Source organism: Malurus melanocephalus, unplaced genomic scaffold (genome assembly GCF_030028575.1).
Source record: "Malurus melanocephalus ecotype Western Australia unplaced genomic scaffold, MMel_1.1 scaffold_202, whole genome shotgun sequence".
In the NCBI taxonomy this organism is placed as follows: Eukaryota; Metazoa; Chordata; class Aves; order Passeriformes; family Maluridae; genus Malurus; species Malurus melanocephalus.
Window position 1 is genome coordinate 942,953 of NW_026623434.1, and position 23,599 is coordinate 966,551.

The window sequence follows — 23,599 nt, forward strand, 5'->3', positions numbered from 1 at the left end:
TTTTTTTTTTTTTTTTTGCCTGGAATCATAATCCTGTAGTTACCTTGACAACTACAAGTGATATATAACTATATTGTGTTTGCCTCTCCAGATGCCCTTTCCTAGAGACAAAACAGACAGAATATTGTTTGTTTGTTTGTTTTCAATTTGCTTGGATCACATCTCTAAAAACACGTTAGTCAGAMAGCAGTCCCCATTCCTGTGTTTCCATCCAGCAGGATAAAATAGCGTGTTTGCCTTTGCTTGCAAAAGACAACAATTTGTTGCAGTGTTCCCATACCCAATTAATATTTTCTTAACCTCAGTGCAGTCAAAAGTAGGGAATTTCTGCCTATGTTTGCATTTATTTGTGAGCACCGGGCCCCAGGGTGCTGGYAATGTGTGTGTCCATGGAGATGGGCAGAACATCGTGTCTGCAGCAGCTTTGGGGAGCTGTCTGAAGCTGAGCTGAGAGATCCTTCACCCCTTTTGAGATCTGAGGTGTGCCTCTGTCTCTCTGTGGGCAGAGTGTCCAGGCAGTGGCTTGGGGCAGAGCCCGGGGTCTCAGCCTTGTGCCGTGGCTGCACAGTCTTTAGGGGAGTCTGAGATGCAGATCTTCATATTTTCTTTTTCTATTTAGATGACAAAGAATGCATCGGGTGATGTAAATTGCTGGTGTCAAAGGTAATTTCTCAAGGGTAGTCCAGAAATAGCATTCTTAGCCTGTGTGAAAATTTAGCACCCRTATCCTTAGTCTCTTAAATGTAATTTCACCTTATTTTCTGAAGATCATGTTTCTAAATAAAGCCATTCTTTTGTGCTTTGGAAGTGTTTCCATGGGGTTATTATTCTGAAGCTGGATGCAAAGTGGCCAATCCTTCATTCCAGCTAGAAAAGCGCTACCTGCCAGCCCCAATTTTAGGGATTTTTAAGGCAGCAAAATGAGGACAGAACAGGGGGTTTAATTAATTTCCTTCAGCCTACAGKAAGCAGCATGTGCTGTGGGGAGTTTGGGTCCGGTGCAGCACGTAAAGACAGTTGTGTAAGGGGGGTTGGGGCTGGAAAAAAGCTCTGGTTGTGGGTCCCTGCCTCAGTCTGTTCTCTGCAGCTTGGTGGGAAATGGGCTAAGGTGGTGCTTTCCCTGCTGCCTTCATGGACCCTTTCCACAAGGAATGGACCCTTTCCACAAGGAATGGACCCTTTCCACGAGGAATGGACCCTTTCCACAAGCTGCCATTACAACAACCTTTTAAAACACACCATCTTCTGGCGATAAAAGTGATGTTTTCCCTTCAATTCCTTTTCAGCACCAGGTGAGATGATATGTCACTGCTAATATAAGGAGTRTTCAGTCTCAAGAGGGATGGTATAAATTTATGCTATCAGCACTAAATTATTATTAGATATGAAAATTGATTTTTTTTACTGACCCTTTTTGTTTTTAAAACAATATGATGATTTCCCTTTTTTGTGGGTTAATTTCCGATTTTGCAGATTCATTTCMGACAATATTTTTTAATATAGTCTCTAAGTTAAATAAAAATCAGCATTCTACTCTAATGGATGCTATGAAAAGGAATATGCACAAGTGTGTTCAAAGAGCAACTGAATCAGATAAAATGAGAGAAAATGGGTGARAAAAAGGAAAACAGATAACAGAATGATAGGAGAAAAAGAAATCACATGAATTCCACATTTCATGTTCCATTTTCTTTTTGAATKGTCATATTTTTAAGTTTAATTTTAAATTTAGTCCAGAATAGACAGTTAAAACACTAACATGCATGTTAATAAGACCAACAAGGTAGAGAGATATTAAAGACTGAGAGGAAAGAGAGACTAAGGAGAAAACCAGTGCAAGGAGTAGAAAAGGAAGAAAAGCTATATGAAGACAGAGAAAAAAAAGAACCTGGAAAGAGGTTGCAGCCACATAAATTTGAAGCAGTGTAAGATTATATCCAGAACATATTATGTTCAAGGGCTGACTGTTTTGTGTTTATGCTAAGCAGACTTTTGAGTAGATGAGTCTCTGAGGAAATAATTGGAATCACTCTGTAGTTCAGGATTTCATTGTTGGGAGTAGCATTTATTTCACTAAGATATTAGATAACCCCTCAGACAGTCACATCGCCATTGTGGCACAGTTTTCACCACTGTCCCTGCATACACCTGCACTGTCCCCCAAGGATGAGCTGGGCTGTCACAGGGCACACAAGGCTTGTTTAACCCCCCAGACACTGTGTGTGAGGGTATGGGCTTTATTCTAGCCCTCAGTTTACATATTCCCCCTAATAATCCATCAAGAAAAAATGTGTATTTTCCTTTTCATTCTTAAGAATGTACTTAACTCTCCTTTTCTTCTCTGAAGAGCTTCCAATGTGTTCAGCATCCCTGGCACAATCGTATTTCCATCTCTGTCACTCTCTCCTTCCCTTACTTTCTCCCTCCTTTTCCATCTCTCTTAAAAAAAAATAGAAAATGGAAAATACATCTTTGTAACACATATTTTCATGTTTCATATTAYGTTTGAGATGGTATTTGTGTGCTCATAGGAGCTGCTTTGCATTCTGTGGTTTGCATACTGCAAGCCAGCAGTAAATATCAATTGGAACAACTGTAGTTTTATCGTGCCTTTTCATTTTCAATTTTAGAAACTAATTTTCAATTTTAAAAACAATCCCAGGTTAATGGTGCTTGTACAGTCAGAAAAATTGGACATTTTTGAAAGGGACATTGTGATTTGCTCTTCTGCATATTTCATCCACTGTGCTAAGTTTTTTTAGTTTCTCTTTAGCTGGCTTCTGAGCTGTAGACATAAACCTACTGCTAACCAGAAAAAAAAACAAGCTCCTTCATTGATTTTATGTAGGATTGAAAGAGTACACATGAATGATATGGCTTGCATGATATCTTTTCTCTGGCAACTATTCTGTTAAATTAGTTTCAAATCTGTCAGATCAAAAAACACAAAGTAAGAGTGACATGTTATGTCCACTGGGTGTTTTTGTCCTAGGAAGAGGTATCATGCTACCCTTGGGAAAAGCCTGAAATATAACTTCCATTATTATTCAGCTGAAAAGCAGAAAAAAGTGACTGAATCATTAAGCTAATTTTYTCTGAAGGGGGTGAAATAACTATTGATGTGTTTTTCCTCTCTTCCTGTGCTCCTGCCCTCTTCATCTCACTGTCTCCCTGGCATCTCCATTCCCACTGAACCATCACTTTGTCCTTCTCAAGTCCTGTTGTTTCTAAATATTTCTAGCCCCTCTTTTTTATATCATCTCAGAACTGCAAATTCTGAGTTTGACTGCCAAAGGCAAGGCAGAAATAGGTATCAGTGAGCAGACACAATAATTTAAAGGCAGGACCTTAACCTCTACTTATCCATCTRTTTTCATCACTGCCTCCAACCGGATCTTTGTCAGTGTGACTCTCTTTTGCCTTTGACATGGGAGCTCTTTGGCCATCCCTTGCACAGATAAACATTTTCTCCTTCTCTAGGTTAGCAAGGAAAGCCCCTGAATTACACTACAAGGAAGGACATCCAAAGTCTGCATCCATGACCTGGAGATGCAGAGCTTCCCTCTGCTGTCCAGGGACTGGAGGCTCGTGCTGCTCAATGTGTTTKGTGCAACAGAGGCTGAAAGGGCATTACAAATCACTACTGGGGTTGGGAGCCCTGTTCATTCCTCCCCCTCTCTTTTATGGCAGGTGCATTTGAAGTGCTTCTATCAGCAAATATTGACCCAATTCTCGAACATTATTAAAAACTGGGAAGGTCTTTTAGTGATTTTATGTTCATTCTGAACATGAAYAGTGAGCAGGTGGAAGCCTGTGAAAACACGCTGGAGCTTTAGGAAGACAGAATGAAAAGAAAATCTTTAATGTTACTTTTCCTTTCTTGGCTATTTTATTTCTTTTAAGTTGACCTGTATCCTTCCCTACTAGGGGSCAAGTAACTCCCTAACTCCTTTAAATGTGAACTTTAAAGGAAAATAGATATAATAGTATGGTCAGAAAATAACYTGTCATTTATGCAGCACTAAGGAGAAATGTCAAGCATTCCGTACCTAACAGTTTGTATGATTAYATTCAATAAACATGACTCACAAAGCTACTTGATTGTTGCATCTAGATATTTCTAATCCTTGTGGGGGSAGTATTATAGCCTTCAAAATAATGGGGTTTAGGGCTGTAATTCCATCTCTTYTTGAAAACAATGGTAAACTTACAATTGACTTGAACGCAATCAGGGCTTCTACCTCATCATTTCAAACATTYCAAATATTTCTTTTTAGGTGCACTGCCTTAATTAGAAGCATGCCTCAGATTTATCAGGGAAGTGACAATTTCAGCAATTCATCTGGACAGTTACTCAGAGCTAGTCCAGGAAGGCCAGAATTTTGATCCTAGTTGGCCATAAATTTGTGCTAGGAGGGAAGTCTCATGGCTCTTCAAATCTGAATCACAATAGGTGTGCAGGCAGCTGCTATTCCCACCCATGTATGCATGTACAAACAAAATTTCTCTGTTTCTTCAGCCAATAAGAACTGTAATTCAGCAACATATTTTAAAATGCATGCCTTGTAATATTTTTGTTTCCAATGAATTTACAGTTAATTGCAGGGATTTTTTTTGACGGCTCCCAAACCCTTATTTAGCCTGTATAGCTCTGAACAGTGGTGTGATTTCTGTATATGCCAGAGTTCATAYATGCTAATCAGTCTGAGTGCTCAGAAAATACCTCATCATGCTGCACTAATTTGCAGGGAGAGTAGCCTGTAAAGGTTGGCTGTTAGCTGCTTTCAGCCACCTTTTGTCTACACATGGCCTGACAAACAGCTGGAATCTTGTGAATTCCCAACAGCTCGTGGTTCCAGTCCAGTGAGGCTGAACCAGGCCTTTCTGTATTAAGGATGAAACCAAGCCAAAAATAGTCTCTGTAATTGCTGTTTTCTTTTATTCATGGTAGTTACAGGCAACAAATCAAAGATCTCAGTTGCTTTGTACTGTGCACCACTCCCCCCCATACACACACAGTTGCAGGCATTTTGCAGTCCTTCCTTTAATGAGCTTCTTTTTCTGAAAAGGTCACACTCTTCCAGAATGTTGTTTATTTTTCTCTGCTCGGGAGCAACACCTTGCACACATCTGCAATCATTCCCCTGTTAAGTGTTGTCTGATTGCGCACTTTTGCTCCGTCTTTCAGGAAGTTCCTAATGATCCTCCYAAGCCTCTGTTAAGCTAAATATTTCTGTGTTGTCAGCAACTTTCACCACCTGTCTATTCAGCCTGCTTCACAAAAAATTCCCAGCACCTGGCACCTAGCATTTCTTTAGGTATGAAGCGAATGAACCACCACATTTCTCCCGAGAGTGCTCAGAACTGGCATCAGGCWGAGGCAATAACTCTGCTCCTGGTGAGCAGGAACATCAGTCAGCCTTAGAGTCAGGTGCACAGGGAAAGGTTCTCCTTGGGGTCCAAACAAACCTGACACTGAAAACCTGGGCTGGGTTTTTTTTTTTGTCTGGTTTGTTTTTCTAGTGATGTGTGTACAGAACAGCAAATGCTCAAATAAAATAAATAAGCATGGCTTGGAAATATCCCATGCCCTTGTCTCAAACCAACCCCATCCTATTATAATAGTTGTATGAGCTCTGTGGAACTGAAGAGTGAAGCTTGAAGGTTGAAAAAGCAAGGAGCTGAAGGCACCAAGAAGGTATCACACAAGGATTTGAGCTGCTGTGGAGCATCTTTGGAAAGAGGGTTTTTATTCAGGAGTTCTCCTGTGTATTACCTGGCTCAGTGTGTGGGTGTCAAGTCTACTGAGAGCAGTTAGACACAGAACAGTGGGAATGCTCTGTCGACTGATGAGGAACCTTGTCTGGAAAGTGAAGCTGATTTTAAGTGACTGCATCAAGGAAATATGTAGGGAAAGGTTTGATACATTTGGAGGTTTTTTTTTTTTCCTTTTTCTTGAGGTAAAAGAAGGAGTCAGGGAAACATGAGTTGCCAGCAAGAATGTCAGAAGGCTTTGTAAAGATTTTTRATAATACTGTGACATGTGTCTTTAACCTAGATATACTGAACTGAAAGGAATGCAGGTACTAGCATGAAGATAGAAGACTAGATAAATGTAAGATTTTTGAGTTGCTCTTTCATGGAATAGAGGATTTTTATCTCACAAGGGAGAGTTTCAAGAAACAGATCCAAGCCTAGGGAAGCAATAATAATGGTGGAAGCATTAGCAATAGCTGAGGGATGACTGTGAAGTCAACTGAAACTGGAGAGCTGATGCTGTATTGGACATATTAACTGTATAAACACAGATCCTTCACTTTTTTAGTACAAGAAATAAGCAGTAGCTGGTATTGAATTTCCAAATTCAGTTTCAAGAGTGATATAAATTGCTGRCTACATGGTCATTTCAGTATGCTGGCTCAYTTTGTGAAAGTCTCAGAAAGCAGAACACTGTGAATTAGATACAGGAATGGTTTCTAAAGATGAACAAATGTTGGACTTTTTAATTACAGTCWGCTCAGCCTCTGAATGCATGAGTGTGCTTTGTTCTTTGGACTTTTTTTTTTTAATGTGCTATTTATCATTTCAGTGAAGATCTAAAAGCTTAATTTCACTGTGTGAATATAGAAAGAATTATAAATTGAGACTTATTTTTGCTAGATATTAATCTTTTTGTATGTAAGCCAAAAGTAAAAACTCATAAAGAATAATATTTTGTTTCTTCTGCAGCATGTCAATAACGGCTTGTCTTTGGGAATTTCAGCCTTTCCAAATTCAATTTTAGCACTTACRTGTTTACCTGTTTTAATTAAGAACTGGCAAGAATAAAAGAAGAAAATCTATTTTATGAGCTGATATGATCTTAATTGAGAATGCCTGACTCTCACATTGTCATTGATCACTTATTTTTATGAATTATATCAAGGCACACATGAGGAATATGTAATGCTCGCCCATGGYAATGCCTAGCAGAAAGAGCTGAGAAAGCCCAGGTGTTTTAACAAGGTGGTTTGAAAAAGCTCCAGAAATTCTGGAAATCTTGGAAGAGACAGGGGACAGTTTTCCAAACACCTGGACTCCTTGATCCACCTGTAGGATCATCTTTCCTGCCTAAGATATTGCAGCATATTAATCATCTTTGCCATGCTTGAACAATGCCCACTTATTTGTGGTGGAGCTCCAGAACAAAGGTGCAATGATTTTAGCAGATCCCRCAGAAACATTGCCTCATAAGAATTATTCTTTCCTACCTTGTTTCCTTCACATTTGCTGAAAGACTTTGAAGGGYAGGGGTCTGGAGGAGGTGGGAAATAAGAGATATCATGCTTTAGAACTTCTATGTCCTTATGTATTCTCCCTCCAGTGACAAAGGGAAAAATATGAATGCTAACTTAAATAATGGTTTGGTTTTTAACTCAAATGTAGTTTCTGAGTAGAGCCTTTCAAACTGTGCAGTTGTAATAGATCAGTCAGAAGCTGGGAGATGTTAAAATATATAATGACAGAAGAGGGAGTTTAGCTGTGTTTTTGCTGTGCAGGAGGRAAAACATGGGCACCAGCAAAAAATGTGAAAAAATGCAGTTGCATCAGTGAAATAGTTTAATAACAAATACATTGTTTGAAATGTTCATTTCAACTTACATGCATACTATCAGCAAACCAATAAATCTCAAAGATTTTTAAGCAAAAAACCTCCCAATCATGCAGTATACAGAAAAAGTTGAATCCAGTGAGATGAGAGATAAGATGGTCAGCAGACCTTTCCACAGATCTTTATGGGAAGACAAAAAGAGGCCCCAAGACTACATCTGATGCAACTTAGGAAGAATACATCRCATGCATTATGAAGTGGTTATTTGTTACTGCTATTAAAAAAAATTGCCTGCTGTTGCCAGCAATTTGAAGTTCAGCTTTTTGAAGTGCCTAAGTTATATTTTTGAATCATGTTGTTCTTTCATCTCCAAGATCAAAGAGCCTTGAACCTATTTAGGAATGTTTAGACTGTAATAGGCTCAGTTAAGGTGCCTGTTGTATAGTACCTACCCATGTCATGACTTTGGGATACATATTYACATGACTTTCTGAGGTTGAGAAATATCATCTGCTCCCAAGGGTTTCTAAAGAACAGTGTGTAAGCTAAATGACTGAGAGGGTACTTCTGACTGGTGGCATCCACACCCCATATCAGGGCAAGACAAAGGCACATTATCAATGCCAGCTGTCACCTTTTTTTTTCCATGGAGGAAAATCTGGAAGGCTGCTCRCTTCTGGATAACTAGGGCATGCTACAATGTGCTCCCCCAAATTTCTTGGATTGGAAGTGGTCACCAAGTCAAACACATTAGGGACATGGGTGCTTTTTCAAGTATTCCACAGGAAACAGGTTTGGATAGAATATGATGAATGTACTATGAAATATTACTGAGATTCTTGACTTTCAGATCAAGGTGATCAAGGGGTAAAATCAGCATTATGAGACCTGGAGATTTCAAGAACTAGCAATGTGGGTTCAGAGGGAGATAAATATCCTAGGGGTTTGTATGAGGTGTCTCATCCACCCTGCTGAATCAAAATCTCAGTTTAGTCTGGTGCAAAGACCTCATCTGGTGGGAACAAGTTCTTCCAGATATGGTTCTTATGTATTTTTGTTCCAAAGATGTCTGGAGACAGTGAGCATCTATCTCTTTCCCCATTCACACAGCAACAGCTCCTTTAGTGAGGAAGGAACTCGATCATGCTTCATGCAGTTTTACTCCATGAAAGAAGCAAAGCCTTTCATTACTCAGCACGATACCCCCTTTATGAGAAACAATCCTTTGGCACAGCTAATGTTGGGCACCTATGGTCAGTCTGTCTAACCTCATCTATGCTATTGCTTAAACTCTGTGACTGGGAAAGCCTTTGTGGGCTGTGTTGAGCAACTTGTGGTCTTCTCTCTTGCTGAAGTGTCTCCAGGGCACAGCTTGGACAGTTGGTGTGTCTGAACCGCTGGTGCCTGGGAGCTGATGGGAAATGCTGTGGGAAGTGCTGGGGCTGCAACTGATTGTAGGACAAAACTCAACTGATTGTAGGACAAAACTCACCTGGGGACCTGGATAGCCCTTTGGCAGGCCATGAAGAAATGAGGAAACCAACAATTGCTGCTGCTGGTGAGGATGATTTTGGGAGCTTGAACTCGGGCTCTTGTGGTCCTTCTCTGTGTTTCCTGGCACCGCAGAATTCACCAGCCCCAGCCATTTGAGAACTGKTTGAGTCCTTCAAACACCTTCACTAGTAACAGGAGAGAAGGTGATTTTCTGCATCTCAGACAGCTCTTTTAAGGAGGGCAGTCTAAGTGGCTAGCTGGAGCTAGACAGATGACATCCAGGTAATTCTAGTTAACGTATCACCTCCCTTCTTTCTGCACCTTTGCTGCCATGCATAATTCAGTCCTTTACAGGAAAGACAAGTGTTTGTTTGTTTGTTTGTTTGTTTATTTGTTGGGATTAGTGAAAGGACAGATTAAAGGCTCCCAGGAAGATATGTATGTATATCAGTCTTCCACAAAACCTTTCGTGTCTTATTGTAAAAAAATGTAAAAAAAAATTATATACTCTTTTTTTTTTTTTTTCATATGAGATAAGGGGGAGTAGTTGAACAAACAACACACCTACCACTTCCAGACAAACTCAAGAGAGATGTGTGCCAGGGTAACTGGCCTCAGTCCAGCAAAGCCATTAGATGTGGTCAACTCTTAACAACAAGAAATCTTCTTAGCTCCTGCTCCTTRTGCTTTAAGGCATTGATCTTGACTCTTCATCCATTTAGCCTATTGGGCTGGAATGTTTGAGGACCCACAAGGGAAAGGCCACAACCTGGTTCAAGGTTATGTTTACCAGCCACTCTCTGCCATCTCGCAAAACCAGCCGGGCAGATTTTTATTTATTTTTGGATCCCTGAACACAAAGGGTTTTCCTTTTCTACAGTTTCTGTGTGTTGCATGCCAGACCTCATCCAGCCCCTTATCCTTCAGCCTGGTGATATCTGTRTGGAGTAAATGTGTCAGCCAGGATTTGAGCTCAACCTAAACACAGCCAGAGCACAACCATTATTGATCACAGGCACAGAAGGGCAGGCTTAACCTTTGTAATACCTTTGTTTGTTCTTTCTCTAATTTTGGTTTTACTTTGGGAGCTCAGGAAACTTGGATCATTGAMTGAAGCAGTAAAGGGCATGAAATAATATTTGCTATTTCTGGACTAAATGGTATAGATAAGGACCCATCAGCATTTTTCAATAGCCTAGCCAATTATAAATCCTTTTTACAGGAATACATCATTGTATTCAGGGATTTTTGTTCCTGAATGTCCTGGAATTGCACAGTGCATTTTTATATATTTCTCTGTGTTTCTGGTGAACAGTTCTAACTCCCTGTGAGTCTTCTGAATTGAGCCAGTGGTGAAAATTTTCTTTTATCTGTGATGTTGGTTGGTGCAAATATGCCAGGGTACGTGATCTGTGAGTTAAAACCTGCACCGAGGCTCTAAAATTTTATTTAATAGTTGTACCTCCAGGCCAAGCATGAGCAACTGATATTTTTCCCCATTTCAGTTCCCCACCTGAGTCTTTTTTAAGCTAGAGACAAATCTTTAGGTGCCCAAACTGCCTTCTAGTTGCGTCAAAGAGTAGCTAATTATCAATAAGATACTTTCCTATGTAAGATTTCACAGAAGTGTGGGTAAACTGAAGGGAAAATACAAGCATTTTAGGAGTTACTTGTGTGGCTGATCTGTTAATCTGCCTGTAATCTATGAATATGCCTTGTCATASTTTATGTACACATGTTGGTGTGCTTGGTTTGTGTAGTGGGATTTTCCTTGCTGCCTCAGGAAGAAGGCCTGACCTCTGTGAAACGCTGCTGCTGTGATGCCCCCCCTGTGATGCTGTGATGTGAGATCCAGACCTCACACAGAAGGACTCTTCCAGCACCTGTACTCAGTATCAACATCCATACATGTTAGATACACCTGTCATTTCTGTAACTTCCAAAAACRTAGTTTCCAGGCTAGCACAGCACTGTAAGTTGTCTGATGCCAAGAGCAAAGGCCAGGTGTCCATTCCCTGAAATGTTTTGTCTGTTGTGCAGATTTGCCCRGTGCTGTGTCTGCACTTGCTGGCGAGATGCCTGTGAGCAGCATCAGTGTAATGCSAACACACCTTCCCTTTCTCACTCCCTATTTGATGCAGATGCTCCAAACTCAAAGCACTGTCATCTGCTCCTTCCACCCTTGGCAGATATGTTCCTTCCCGTGTAAAGGTCACAGGCTGCCACCACCATAAATGCTATGAATAGTTCARCTGAAGCCGTCTTCAAGCCAGACAGAAAAATAAATCGCTCACAGTGGAAAGAACTCTTCAACATGATCCAGATTGCCTTAGTAAAATCCCTCGGGACTGTTTGTGCAGTGAGATACTCTTCACTGTGAATAGGAGTGACAATATCTGGCCCAGAGTTAGTTCCCCAAAAATGTAAATATAGAAACTGCCACAGAAACACGTGCAGGGGCACAGAAGTCCTTTTTTTTTCCACCCATGATCCTTGCCAGCGAGGTCTCTTTCTCAGAGAGTCACTGCAGCAGTTCAAAGCTTCGCTGGCATTGCAGGTTGACAGGGGGAAACATTGCTGATCCAGCTCAGAGAAGCCACAATTTGCTTCCATAGAATTACACTTAGTAAAGCTTTTGGGATTTCACGTAGGCATATCTGAATCACATGTACCTCAAGTGCTCTCAGTCATGAGAGGAAGAGGCGTCAGATGAGGATGAGAAGCTGTTCAGACAGAAAGAGTAACCTTTGGTGAAGTGCTCAGGCCTCAGACAGAGGAGCTGGCTGCAGCTTGTGCAGTAATCTGGAAGTACTGACTGACAGTTTTATTGTCTATCAGAGAGATTTGCAAAACACCGAAACCCCAAGCACACACGTCTGCATTACTCCATAGATGCTGTGCCCCTGGTCCCTGGTGTGCCAGGAGGATTCAGGTTTTTGTGCAAGGGGCATTTTTTTGGCAAGTCATTTCCCTGCTGGCACTTCTCTCAATGCCCAGTAAACACTGTAAGGTGGCCTGGGGGAAATAAGGCTGAGATTTCCTCTGTGTGGAGAATTGGATACCCTTGGCATAATGCTTGAGACCACTGAGTCAGCCTTGACCAGGAGCTCTCACCCCCACGGCGTGAATTAGCCACGGTAATCTTTGCCAGTGGAGCTGTGAGTAACAGAACTGCTCAGGTGTGGGCACAGAGTGCTGCTTTTAGCAGCATTAAATGTGTTTCTCTAAGAGTTTCATTGTGTTGCACACATTTGCCARGACTTGTTTGACCTTTCATTTGTGCACTGCATGGAGGCTCCATCCTTGGCAACAAAATTTACTTCTTTCTTTAGAAACACAGAAATACCTCTGGTGTTGGGAGAGTTTTTTTTCTGTTGTTGTTAACCTCACATAACTCTTCGGTTCTTTTCAGCTTTTTTTTTTTTTTTTTTTTTTTTTTTTTTTTTTTTTTTTTTGCTTTTCAATGCCAGTTACAGATCCCAGATGTCAAATAGCAGCAGCAGCTGGCTGCATGACAGATCCCTTAGGCTGCAGCTGGGTGAACACTCCTGGACTTATTCTAGCTGTGTCATATAGATGGTATGCAGATGATTTCTCTGAGCTGTCATGCTTTTCAAATGCCTCTAGCTTCTTTTTTTCCCTTCTTTTATTCTGCTATTACACAGAGCCTGGAAATTCAGCCTTGGAGAAATTTTGCATGTATTGTGTACAAGGCCTGTGGATCCAAAGGATGGACTGTGCATTATTCCTTTTACATAACTAAATGATTCAATTAAAAATRCACAATATTCCCAATATACTATTAGATGAGGGTTGACTCTGCCCTTCAATACTCTGCATCTGTGACAATAGCAGTCTTGAAAGGGGAAACATTAATTCAGGAGGTCTGGTTTCTCTTTAAAATTATGTACTCAATGTCCAAATTGGTTGAATGGTATTTTTGGTACATTTCATTGAGTTGATGTGAGTAGCTTGATTGAATGTGAGTGACAGAATGGAGTTTCAGATGAAACAAGCAGAAATAAGAGTAAATTTTCAACAGAAGCATGAATACACGATATACGGTATTATCTACAAAGAAGAGTTACCTCACTGGATTTGTTTTCAAGATCACTTGTGCTGGTGAATTTTCTTTAGAAGTTGTGCTGTACATTGCATTTAACTAAATTCCTTTTGTAATGTGTTGTAACTGCCTGACATTAATGCCATCCTAACAAATGTGTGGTTTTGCTTTTAACTACATAAACTGTACTACGTAAACTACATAAACATACATAAACTTTATGTTTTATAAAAGTAGTATAGTTTGAAAGTGAAGTACAACTTAGGTATTCTGATGAAACTGTAGTATCCTTACTCTGAGTCAATAATACCTACACAGCTGAATTATTTAATCTCAGATTATTRGGACATATGCTTAAAACTTCAAAGTAATATTTCATAATACCATTTTCTGATAATTTCCTTCTCCAGTACAAAAATATTAATCAACTCAAAACAGTTTGTTCTAGAAACAGTAATGCTCATTGACTAAGCCCCCATTTTTCCCCCTTTGGTCAAAATGAAGAAAATAGATTTCACCTAGTGGGACAAATATACTTTCTCTAAATGGTCTAATCACTTCTGTCTTCTATTTTGTCKCACATTTGTTTTCTCTGAATATTACCTGCAGCTAAAATGAAGGTGGTTGTTGTAGATAYATGAGAACTCTTCCCACTGCACCTTTCAGAAATTATTGATTTTGCTCACAGACACAGTGCAGAACCCAGCTCAGACCTCTGGAAAAATGCAGAAGGGCCATGCAAAAGTAACTGTAAGGTGATAGAATTTGCAGCACCACTAAAGGCAATTCCATTGTCATTTATTTTAAATCTAAAGACAGTATATGTGTTTCTCCTTTATAGTCACTGAATTATGTCTTGTGCATTATTTTTGAGTGGGGKATCACACAGCCTACACCTGGGTGGCTTCCCATAGCTATCTCTGCRTAACTTTTGTTCATCTTGCTGCTTCCTGATCATGACTTTCAGCTTCCTAGAGAYCCCTCCTCTTTTCAGCTCTCCAAATGGCATCACAAACTGGATGTCAATGTATGCCATTTGCACTGAAGTTATTAATGCTTTTCTCCCTAGCTCAAAGACACTTTTATTCTTCCTCACTTAAGAAAATGGTATGTTGATCAATGTTGATGCTTCCTTTTGATGAAACTATGCACAGTAGAACTGTCATGGGACTCCCTAAAAGAAGATTAGTCTGAGTGCATTCTTGATTTCTGTCCTTGCTAGTCCAGAATAGAACCCTTCTATTTTTCTCTTGTCTCTTTTTCCACAGTAGCATTCCTTCTCCAGTTACAATTCTGGAGCAGACACTCAGTGCAATTGTTCAGCTCCTTTAATCATTTGTTTTTGTCAGTAAAGTTCCTGCTGGTCCTTTGTTGTGCTTCCAGTTGGTCAGATTGCTCATTCTCAGTCTCACAGACTGACTGATGTGATAGAATGGCAAAATATCCTGACTGCTCTGAAACAGACTATTGGAAACCTGCAGAAACATTACCTGCTAAATGTTTTTCCATGTTCTAAGTCTTTCAGCAGGAGGTTTTATTGCAGAAACTCTTTCAAATTACCTCTTTCTTTCCATCTTATTTTTTTTTTTTTTTATTTTTGTATCAGTTTGTTTCTGATTTGGTTACATTCAGTTATATCTAAAAATGTATGAGTATTCTAGAAGCTTCATGCACCACCTAATGGAGCAAGAAGTATTCTGCTTAGAAACGGGATTATGCTTTGAACTTTTTCTTTTTTTTTTTTTTTTTTTTTTTTTTTTCCCTGTTTAAGATATCAATCATTTCATTTCCAAGTCTTCTGCTTTTTCTTGCTTTAAGCTTGCCCAAATTGCTGACCATCATCATCATCATCTTTATTTCCCCAGATTACTGGTCATATTTGCCTCTATTTTCAGCTTTTGCAATGTAAATTCTTCTGATAATTCCCTTCAGTTACCTGTTTTTCCATCTGCCTCCTTGATCTCCTCCTCCTATAAGCCCTAGTTTCTCACATCTGTGTTACCTAGCCTTATTCTGGGTCAATAAGCACAACTTCTCCTGTGACTTCAACGGTCCTGATCATTATCCTTCCTTTTTTCATTTTGTCTCTCTAAAGCCTCCCACTGATGTAAATGTATCTTTGACTTCAGCGCAAAGAATATCAAGCTCCACATGCATCRCTGCAGGATTGCTGAAATAGTTTGAGATTTGCTTTGTAAATACTTCTGATCAAGCAGGCTATTTCTCTCCTGAGCTTACTCATGGATACTCACTACAAAGAGGGTAGACCACCTGATGTCAGTGAAAATGTATAAAAGAATGAAAATTTATAATGTAGAGCTTTTCAGTTAGGGCTTTTGTTTGGTTTGTTTGGGTTTTTTTTKGATTTTTTTTTCCCCCACAATAAAGCTTCATTTCAACAACATGAATTGTTGGTGAGAGCTTGAATTTTATGTCCTGGAAGAAATTCCAGTATGCCAGAGATGCAGGATTTGCAGTTCAGATATTATACATTAAATATTGTAGCATATTCAATCATTCTTTTGAAATAATCCACCACAGATAGAAATGGAAGGAGATCCCACCTTGGAAACACCTAAGGCAGAGTGTGATATTGCAGCCTTCATGTTTTCATGGGAGGGAAGATGTTTTGCATGAAATATCTGAAAAAGATGGATTCTTCTGGCCAGTGAACCTACATTTCTTTATTGGTCCCACTATTGCACAAAAGAAAATTATATGGAATTCCCTGTCTGAAGAAGAAAAGTAAGGTGAGATGGGAAAAAAAAAAAAAAGCCAACCAAGAGAAACATGTCAATAAGAGATGGCATTGASCTGATCAATGGACACTTCTGTCAGTGAGGAAAAAGCTACTTTTCTCTTCAAATCTTCTTGAACTTGGAGCCCTAGAGAAAAACATACATTAAAAAAAAATGTGTTTCTTCTTGCCAAGTGATAACTGTATTAAAATGCTTGAATTGGAAGTTATTGCAGTGCCACAGTGTGACATGTCTCAGTTTCAATAAAACAGGTTGAACCTGGGTTTGTGCCTTAGATAATACATGGCATCTCTGCAGTCTGTTGTAGAATAAAATCCTTGTGTGTGAAAAGTTCTCTTTTCATGGCCTATGCATGTATTATATGTAGTAGATAATGAGGAAATACTGTTTCAACCACAAAAGTACAAGTATGTGCCTCTCATGAGGGTGTCTCCTGACTGATGAGGGGAAAAGAAAAATTTTAAAAAGGTATTGAAATGTTCCTGTTTATGACAGAACTAGACATTCATGTGGCACATACCATATCATTTATTTAATGGATATTTTGAGTGCCTGGTGGGGTTTGGGACTCTTGTGAGTAATAGTACCTGGGCAGCAAATAATTCTCCATTAGTCTAAAGCCACGAAACAAGGAAAAGCCTGGAGTTARTCTGAACAGAAGATAGAGAAATGAATGTACTCTGAGCTGCATTCTCTGACAAATTCTTAACGTTGTAGAAGAATGCTAATTTAATCTGTTCAGTAATGTTGGGGAGCTTTCTAATGCAATTCAATATCACTTATATTAACATTTTATCCATTTGCATTCTTTTAATGCATAACTATGTCTTTTCAGGTTGTTTGGTCAGAGAAGTGACACAACCAGAGAGAGAATAAGAATAACTGCAAGATGTACTGTGCACAGTAAATGATGATGTCAGATAGCCAGTTTTTAAAATATGATAAACAGGAAAACCTCTAAGCAAACTGGATTTTCTATTTAAAACTCTGAATTAATTCTGCATAAAGCTACTAAAGTTGTATAGTAGTTGTTTTCTTTTTCCTGTATTTTCCTTTTATTTTTTTTATTAAAAGATTAATCTTGTTACCAATTCGSTATTTAATCATTTTCATGGAGATCAAAGTCCCTTGGAATATGAAGCAYTCCTTAGCATGTATTTTGTAATTAGCTCTAAAAATTAACATRATGAACTAAGTAGCTGATTTCTGAATGTGATGTGTGTCTGTGTACATGAAYTACAGACATATGCCCCATGCTTGTGGTAGGGGATTCTCAGCGAATCAGTTCTTGTTCTGGAGCTTTTGAGTCTTCCAGTTAGTTCTAGTTGGTCATCTGGACCAATTTACCACGGTTAAGGGGTTTCCAAGTGCTGCAAATTAAAATGATATATTTTTTCACACTTCTGATGCATGTGCTGTCCATGTCATTTGTCGTAGAACTACTGGGGCAAAACACAAGGAAAGTCAGACCAACTATGTCTTCTCAAAGATGTAATTTGGAATACTCTGACTAAATTCCTAGCCAAGCACAGTGCAATCTAAGGAGAGTAGTGTTTCTTGGTTTGGGATTGTTGTCTCCAAATTCATGTGTCTGGGTACGTGTTCAAAAAAATGTTCATAGTGTGGCATTCATCACTCACAGGCCATAGCGTGGCAATGGTTGTCTCACAGACAAATTAGAGTCATTATTTTGTTTCCTGCTATGGACAAGTCAGTGGAAAAAGCTTGTARCATCTGAGGTGGCCCAGTCCCAGGATGACACAATTGTTGACCAAGCTGCATTGACTATTTCTCCGTCTTGTGCTGGGGTTGGAATAAAATACATGAAAGGAAGAGTTTTCATTATAGGAAATGGTGGTGGTGGTTTCCACTGACTAAGAATATTACCCTAAACGTTTCTTTAGAACCGGTATTTGTTTAAAATTAGAAGTTTCTGAAGAATTTGGGGATTTTCTAGAAGGGGAAGTGGGAGAAGTTGTCCTTTCATTGAAAGCCCAGCTGAATGTGAAGTCACTTTAGCCATGAAACCTGCTATCTGCAAAGGGTGATGTACCCAGTGAGAAGTCATSAGAGGATCAAGACAGCTCTGCTAGGTACCAAAGTAGGGCAACAAGAAATAGGCAGAGAGGAGTGAAGAGTCCACAGGTAAACTCATTTCATCGTGGATTTGCTACTGAGACATCCTGGAACTGGGGCTATGCTCTGCCCTGCCTGAATAGCACAACCAAGGCCTTATTTCTCTCATTTAGAAGATGGGTGTTCTTCATTAAGGCATGTTTGCTCTTCTTAATAAGCTGTGTGAATCCATTAAGTAGGGAGGCTTGACTTGAATTGATTTGCTTTGTTTAAACATGCTCTGGCTTTTGCTCATGTATATAGCTCATAAAAAGAAACCTGTTTGAGTTTAGCCYAGTATTCCATGGTGATTACTTAGATGTGCTGTCATAGCCAAGAGCTTAGAGTCTAGGATTTTGCTGGCAACAGTGCAGCTGMAGTAATTACAGTGATATGGAAAACTGAACCACAATTTGAAAACCAAAAGGACTATTGCAACTCTTACAGTTCAGAGATTGCTGAGTAATGTCCATTCAATATATGTTAGTAAAATTCATGATGCTTTATTGTTTCTAGTAATTAATGCGGATCAAATTTGTTTCAGAAGCTCTAGTTTAAGCATGCAGATAGGTTTATTTGGCTGTTTTGTTTAACCAACCACTTGAGAGTCAAGWARAAGTTTTAGTGAAATTAATTTTTGTTAGTTAATATTTACAAAAGCCTTTGAAGGTATTTATTGCCATGTATTTGTTAGATTTTTGTCTCATAAGCAACTTCTCCTGTGAAAAGTATTTCAACAAGTTTTTGGACATGTCAGCACTATTTTTTTTGTTGATCAGAGCCTGAAAAGGCTTGGATTTTCAATAGCTCTTGCTGGGACAAGACACTGAATCCTTCTGAATGCTCTGTGCCATGGTTTCTGATCCTTCAAAGTGACTAAAGCTGTCACACTTAATAATAATAATAATGAAAACCAATGTGAATTTTGAATGCACCTGTGGCCTTGATTCAGTCAGTGAGGATCAGAAASAGTTTTTGAGATGACTTTGACCAGAACACAGTGAGTTGTGTTTAGCACCTTCTACGCGGCTAAATTCAGATTTCTTATTGGGATTTCTTTACTAAAAAGCGGTTAACTTTTTTAATTAAAATCTCTTTAGTTGAATTATTCACCCAATTTTGAATAGTTTTTCTTATTCCTTTGGTGATAACTATAGGTTGAATATACATTTTCCAGCCTTTCACTGGAAAATCTGCCTGTGAATGTATCAAACTGGATTCAATTTCTCCTATTTATACTCCATTCCTACTATAAATGCTTTAACACTTGGTTTGCACAATGTTGACTTTGAGAGAATGATGGCTCTGCAGGAGAATTGGATATAATTTGAAATCTGGATCCTTTGGTTCTGAGGACTGATCCACTTTGATTGTAGTGTATGAACAAAAGAAAACTGATGTGCTGTGGGGARGTGGTCTGTAGCTCATGAAAGAAGCAGCTGAAAAGCAAAATGAGTGCATCTTTTCAGAAAAAAAAACATTGGTGATATAGCTGGTATGCTTTCCCTCAGCACACAATTGCATGTTTGATGTAATCAAAGATTAAATAAAAATTACATTGCTGAATAATTTCTTGAAATTAGTTTCAACAGAGACAGATCTATGAAGGTGCACACTGTTTTGAGCAATGTGAGCTGTAAACACAAACTTTGTCTTCTGTTTAACAGCAGGTTTGCCATCCTGTCTAACCAGGTTGCTGGGTGATGTTGAGGAGCTGATTTTCTGCTTTTGAGAGCATGTTTGAAAGCTGTGGGTATGATTTTTATGTATTTGGGCAATCAATCAATTTTATTTCTTGGCTGCTTTCCCAGCTCCTGGTTGCTTCTAATACTTAATTTTGTGACGAACAAGCAAATAAATTTCTAATTGTATATAAAGAGAACTATTCTGATTGTCATGTTTTGAATTCTTAACAACAGCTTAAGGTATTAGAGCTGTATCCTATCAGCATATCATGGCAAGTCTTGTGAATTAATTTCAGTAATGAGCATGAGGCAAATGCCACTGAAACCCTGCAGTACAGCTCTGTCATATCTTTWGTAGTTTTTTCCATGTGTTTTTCATCTAGTGAGGGTTTGTTTTCTTAGAAGATGAGTTTCTTGCACTGTTTCATGACAGCATRATGTTTCCAAAATATGTTGAGTTTGAATTGCACTGCAGCCTCCATCAGCCTTTCACAATTTGGGTGAAAGGAGGACGAAGGAGAACTGCTGACGTGTTTGGTACCCCTGACACAAAAGCAAGGGGTTCTTGGCAGCAGAAGCACCCGGGGGGCCCAGGGGCTCCATGGGACACAGCCCCAGTGGGCAGCASAGAGAAGGGCAAAGCCACGAGTGCTGAGCCCCAGCCACCATCCCTGGTGCAGGTGTGGGACTGCCATGGGGTAAAAACATTCCAGAAGGATTGTCTGTAACCTCAGGAGGCCAGGTGTGCAGGAGGGATCATCCAGGCATCCCAAACTGAAATTTGCAGCAGCTCTCTGTAACACCTGTCCACAGCAGTTACTGCTCCTTCRTTTGCCATCTGAATGTCTGTCACCTCCTCTCCTTCTCAGTTGCTTCATAGCTTTATTCATATCTCCTTTGTTCTTGTTCCCATGGTTAGGTCTATTACTGGGAAAAGCTCAATTAAAATCTGGCCAGCTGCTTCTCAGCTGCATGAACAGTGTTGGTGCAAAATGCTGGCTAGAAAATGTTCCCGGCTGATGTTTCATTGGAAGTGATTGGTTTCTGGAGGCAGAGAGAGGTGGCTTCAATTGGCAGAATTACAGTTTGGCCTGGAAACGAAAGAATGAAATCCCACCCCCCAAATTACCTACCTGTTAAATTACTTCCTTTGCATTAGAATAATTTCACTGTTAACTTTAATAAATTGGGATAGCCCATAGGCCRCACAAAAGTAGGCAAGTCAAGAATTTGCCTTAATTCACTTTCCATGTGCTCCTGGTTAATTGTATGTATCAATTTCTTTTTTCCTTGGGAAAAAAGGAAAACAACCTTAAACAAGCATTGGRTCAAAACAAGAAGACTGTAGATTAAGGAGATCAAGAATGTTTACTCTGTGAAGTGCTGTTCAAGATCAAAGGAAGGAGCAGCACATTAAGTCCCTTAACTGGGATATACTTTTTAATGAAGCTCCAAAAATCAGACTTGCTGAAAAAAAAAAAGTGTGTACATACATGTATGCATGCACACACCTAAGGTATTGGAAAAACTAGGGAAAGTATAAGGGTGGATCAAGGAAATGACTGAAGAGCTGGAGAAAGTGCCTTAAARGGAAATTAGGTGTTATCCAAGTATTTGCCAAGTGTATTTGCTTATGCACAACTCTACATCAAATTCCAGACCAGAGCCAGCTTGCATCCTGCCAGTTTACACCCCAGGCAAAAAATCTGTGTTGAGTTTCTGCCTGACCGTGTAGATTTTTCTTGGAATAGCACAGTCTGCTGTCATAAATTTTAAGAGTGAAAATGCAAAAGGTACTAAAACCAAAGCGCTGTTAGCAGCAGTGGGGAAAATAAAAGGCACAACAAAAGCAACTAAAAATATGTTAGGGAGACCTGAAAAATGGCTGGTTGTAATACAACATTTTGGATGGTTATAGCAGTGATTGTACAATGTTTGGTCTCCTGTGAAGATTAGAATTAGATTGAAAATTTGAACAGGGAGTGTATCATCAGATATTTGTCCCTGCCAGTTAAAGGCAGATAAGGTCAAATGACACATCAGGTTTAATAATAAGGGTGATGAAACAAAAATAAAGAAATAAAATAAAAATTTTCAGAAGAGATGAATTTTTCATCCTGTCTAGTCTTAGATAAAAATAGCTTTCCTTTCTCAAAGAGGGGTTTCTAGTTCTGAAATATAAATTAATGAGCTCATCGAGTCTTTGAGAAAACTGTTATGAGGTRAATAAGAAAATAGTTACACGGGTCAATGGGTTCTTAGCAGAAGAACAAAAGCTGGAAGAGATAAGCAGGTATATCAGTTTCATTTTTCAGCATCATGGTAGAAGTAGAATGCACAAAGAATGCAGTCTCTCATGGATTATTATTATACCTGGACACAGACTTGCAGTAAACAGGAACATCACAAAACATCTCTAGCTACCACTCTTGGAGATACCTATGTTAAATATAACACTCATTTACTCATTTACTTCCCTTCCTCTCATGTTCTATATAACTGCTAAAAATTATCGTCTGAGAAAGTGGAAATATAAACATTTTTGTGTTCTTGTCATACTTGTTTATTCTAATCATCTAGGCAGATAGTCGTATTCCTGAGTCCTACTGACTTTCTACTCATTAATAAGCCAATTAAATTATGCTTTTGTTCAACTGTTAGAGGGACCAAAAGCTTTTTTTTTTTGTTTTTATCATTAAACTTCTGATGATAAACATGTTAAATACTCAGGCCATTGCATACAAGACATGCAGTTAATGTATAATTAAATCTAATTTTAAAACAATTTCTGCTTGCTTCCTGTATGCATTTCATTAAATATTTTTCCAACGTAAGAGAATTTCATTAAGGGAAAAATAGAATCCAAAGATCACACGCAACCTACTTGCTGTTCATCTGCTTAAACCTGTCATGCATTTTCAAATCCATTAGCACTGACCTGGAGTAAGAATACATTCAGGAGTGACAGCACTGGTGTATAGTGAATCCTGGGAGATGTCAGGGTTGGATTCATAAGCTTTGAGGGAGTAGAGTTAGAGCAAGCTTGTCTGTGCTGACCCCTGTCCAGGTCTGATGGAATGAAGATGACCCCTTTAATGTTCCCCTGATTACTCTGAGGTCCCCCGGGTGTGGCCCATGATGGAAAAGAAATGCAAAGAGAGGTGTATTTTTAAATAATAGGACAGAGACTTGGGCCAAAAGAGGGGCATCTGACCCCACAGGTAGCTGGAGGAAGAAGGAGATAAATTAGCAAGTTTTTGGTTTGGATCAGTCATGAGCAGATGGATTTCAATTACTCACCACAGCTTGCACAGAGCACAAGGGCAAGAACTATCTGAACACTGGGAAAAAACAATTCTGTCAGTGGCAGGTGCAAAATATGAAAGAATAATGAAAAGAAGCTTTGAATCACTGAGTCCGTCTCCCATTATAAGTAATATAATGGTAAAGAGGGATATGATGTGACACTAGGAAAAAAGTCATAAATCGAAAGAGATTATGATGTATTTATGGAAATTGTGATAGGATGTACATGCATGTAGGAAAATGTACAATAATGACAAAGGAAGTACAGAAATTAATGTAAGTTTGTGTTAGTATAGTTTATATAGTTTAATAGAGTTTATCAAACAGGAGTGAGGGAATAATAAAAARTATTAAATAAGTTTGCCATCAGGAAAGTAAGGTTAATTCTCATGGTGATGTGGTCCCAGAATTGGAGTCTGCTTGGCAGGACCTCTGCCAGGCCAGAGCAGCTGCCGGGCTGCTGGTTGTGGTCGGGGCAGTGTGTCTGGAGCACTTTGATTCCTCTGATCAGAATGCAAGGCACAGCCCTCCAAGAGCCAACTACTGTTGATAGAACTGGAAATTAGTTTTAAAATATATTATTACC

At 39.2% G+C, this 23,599-nt stretch overlaps 1 protein-coding gene across 4 annotated transcripts in view; it reads left to right on the forward strand.

Moving 5' to 3' along the window:
- DHRSX (dehydrogenase/reductase X-linked) overlaps positions 1–23,599 on the forward strand; it is a 200,881-nt gene that overhangs the window by 99,711 nt on the left and 77,571 nt on the right. The gene's annotated exons all lie outside the window — the stretch shown is intronic.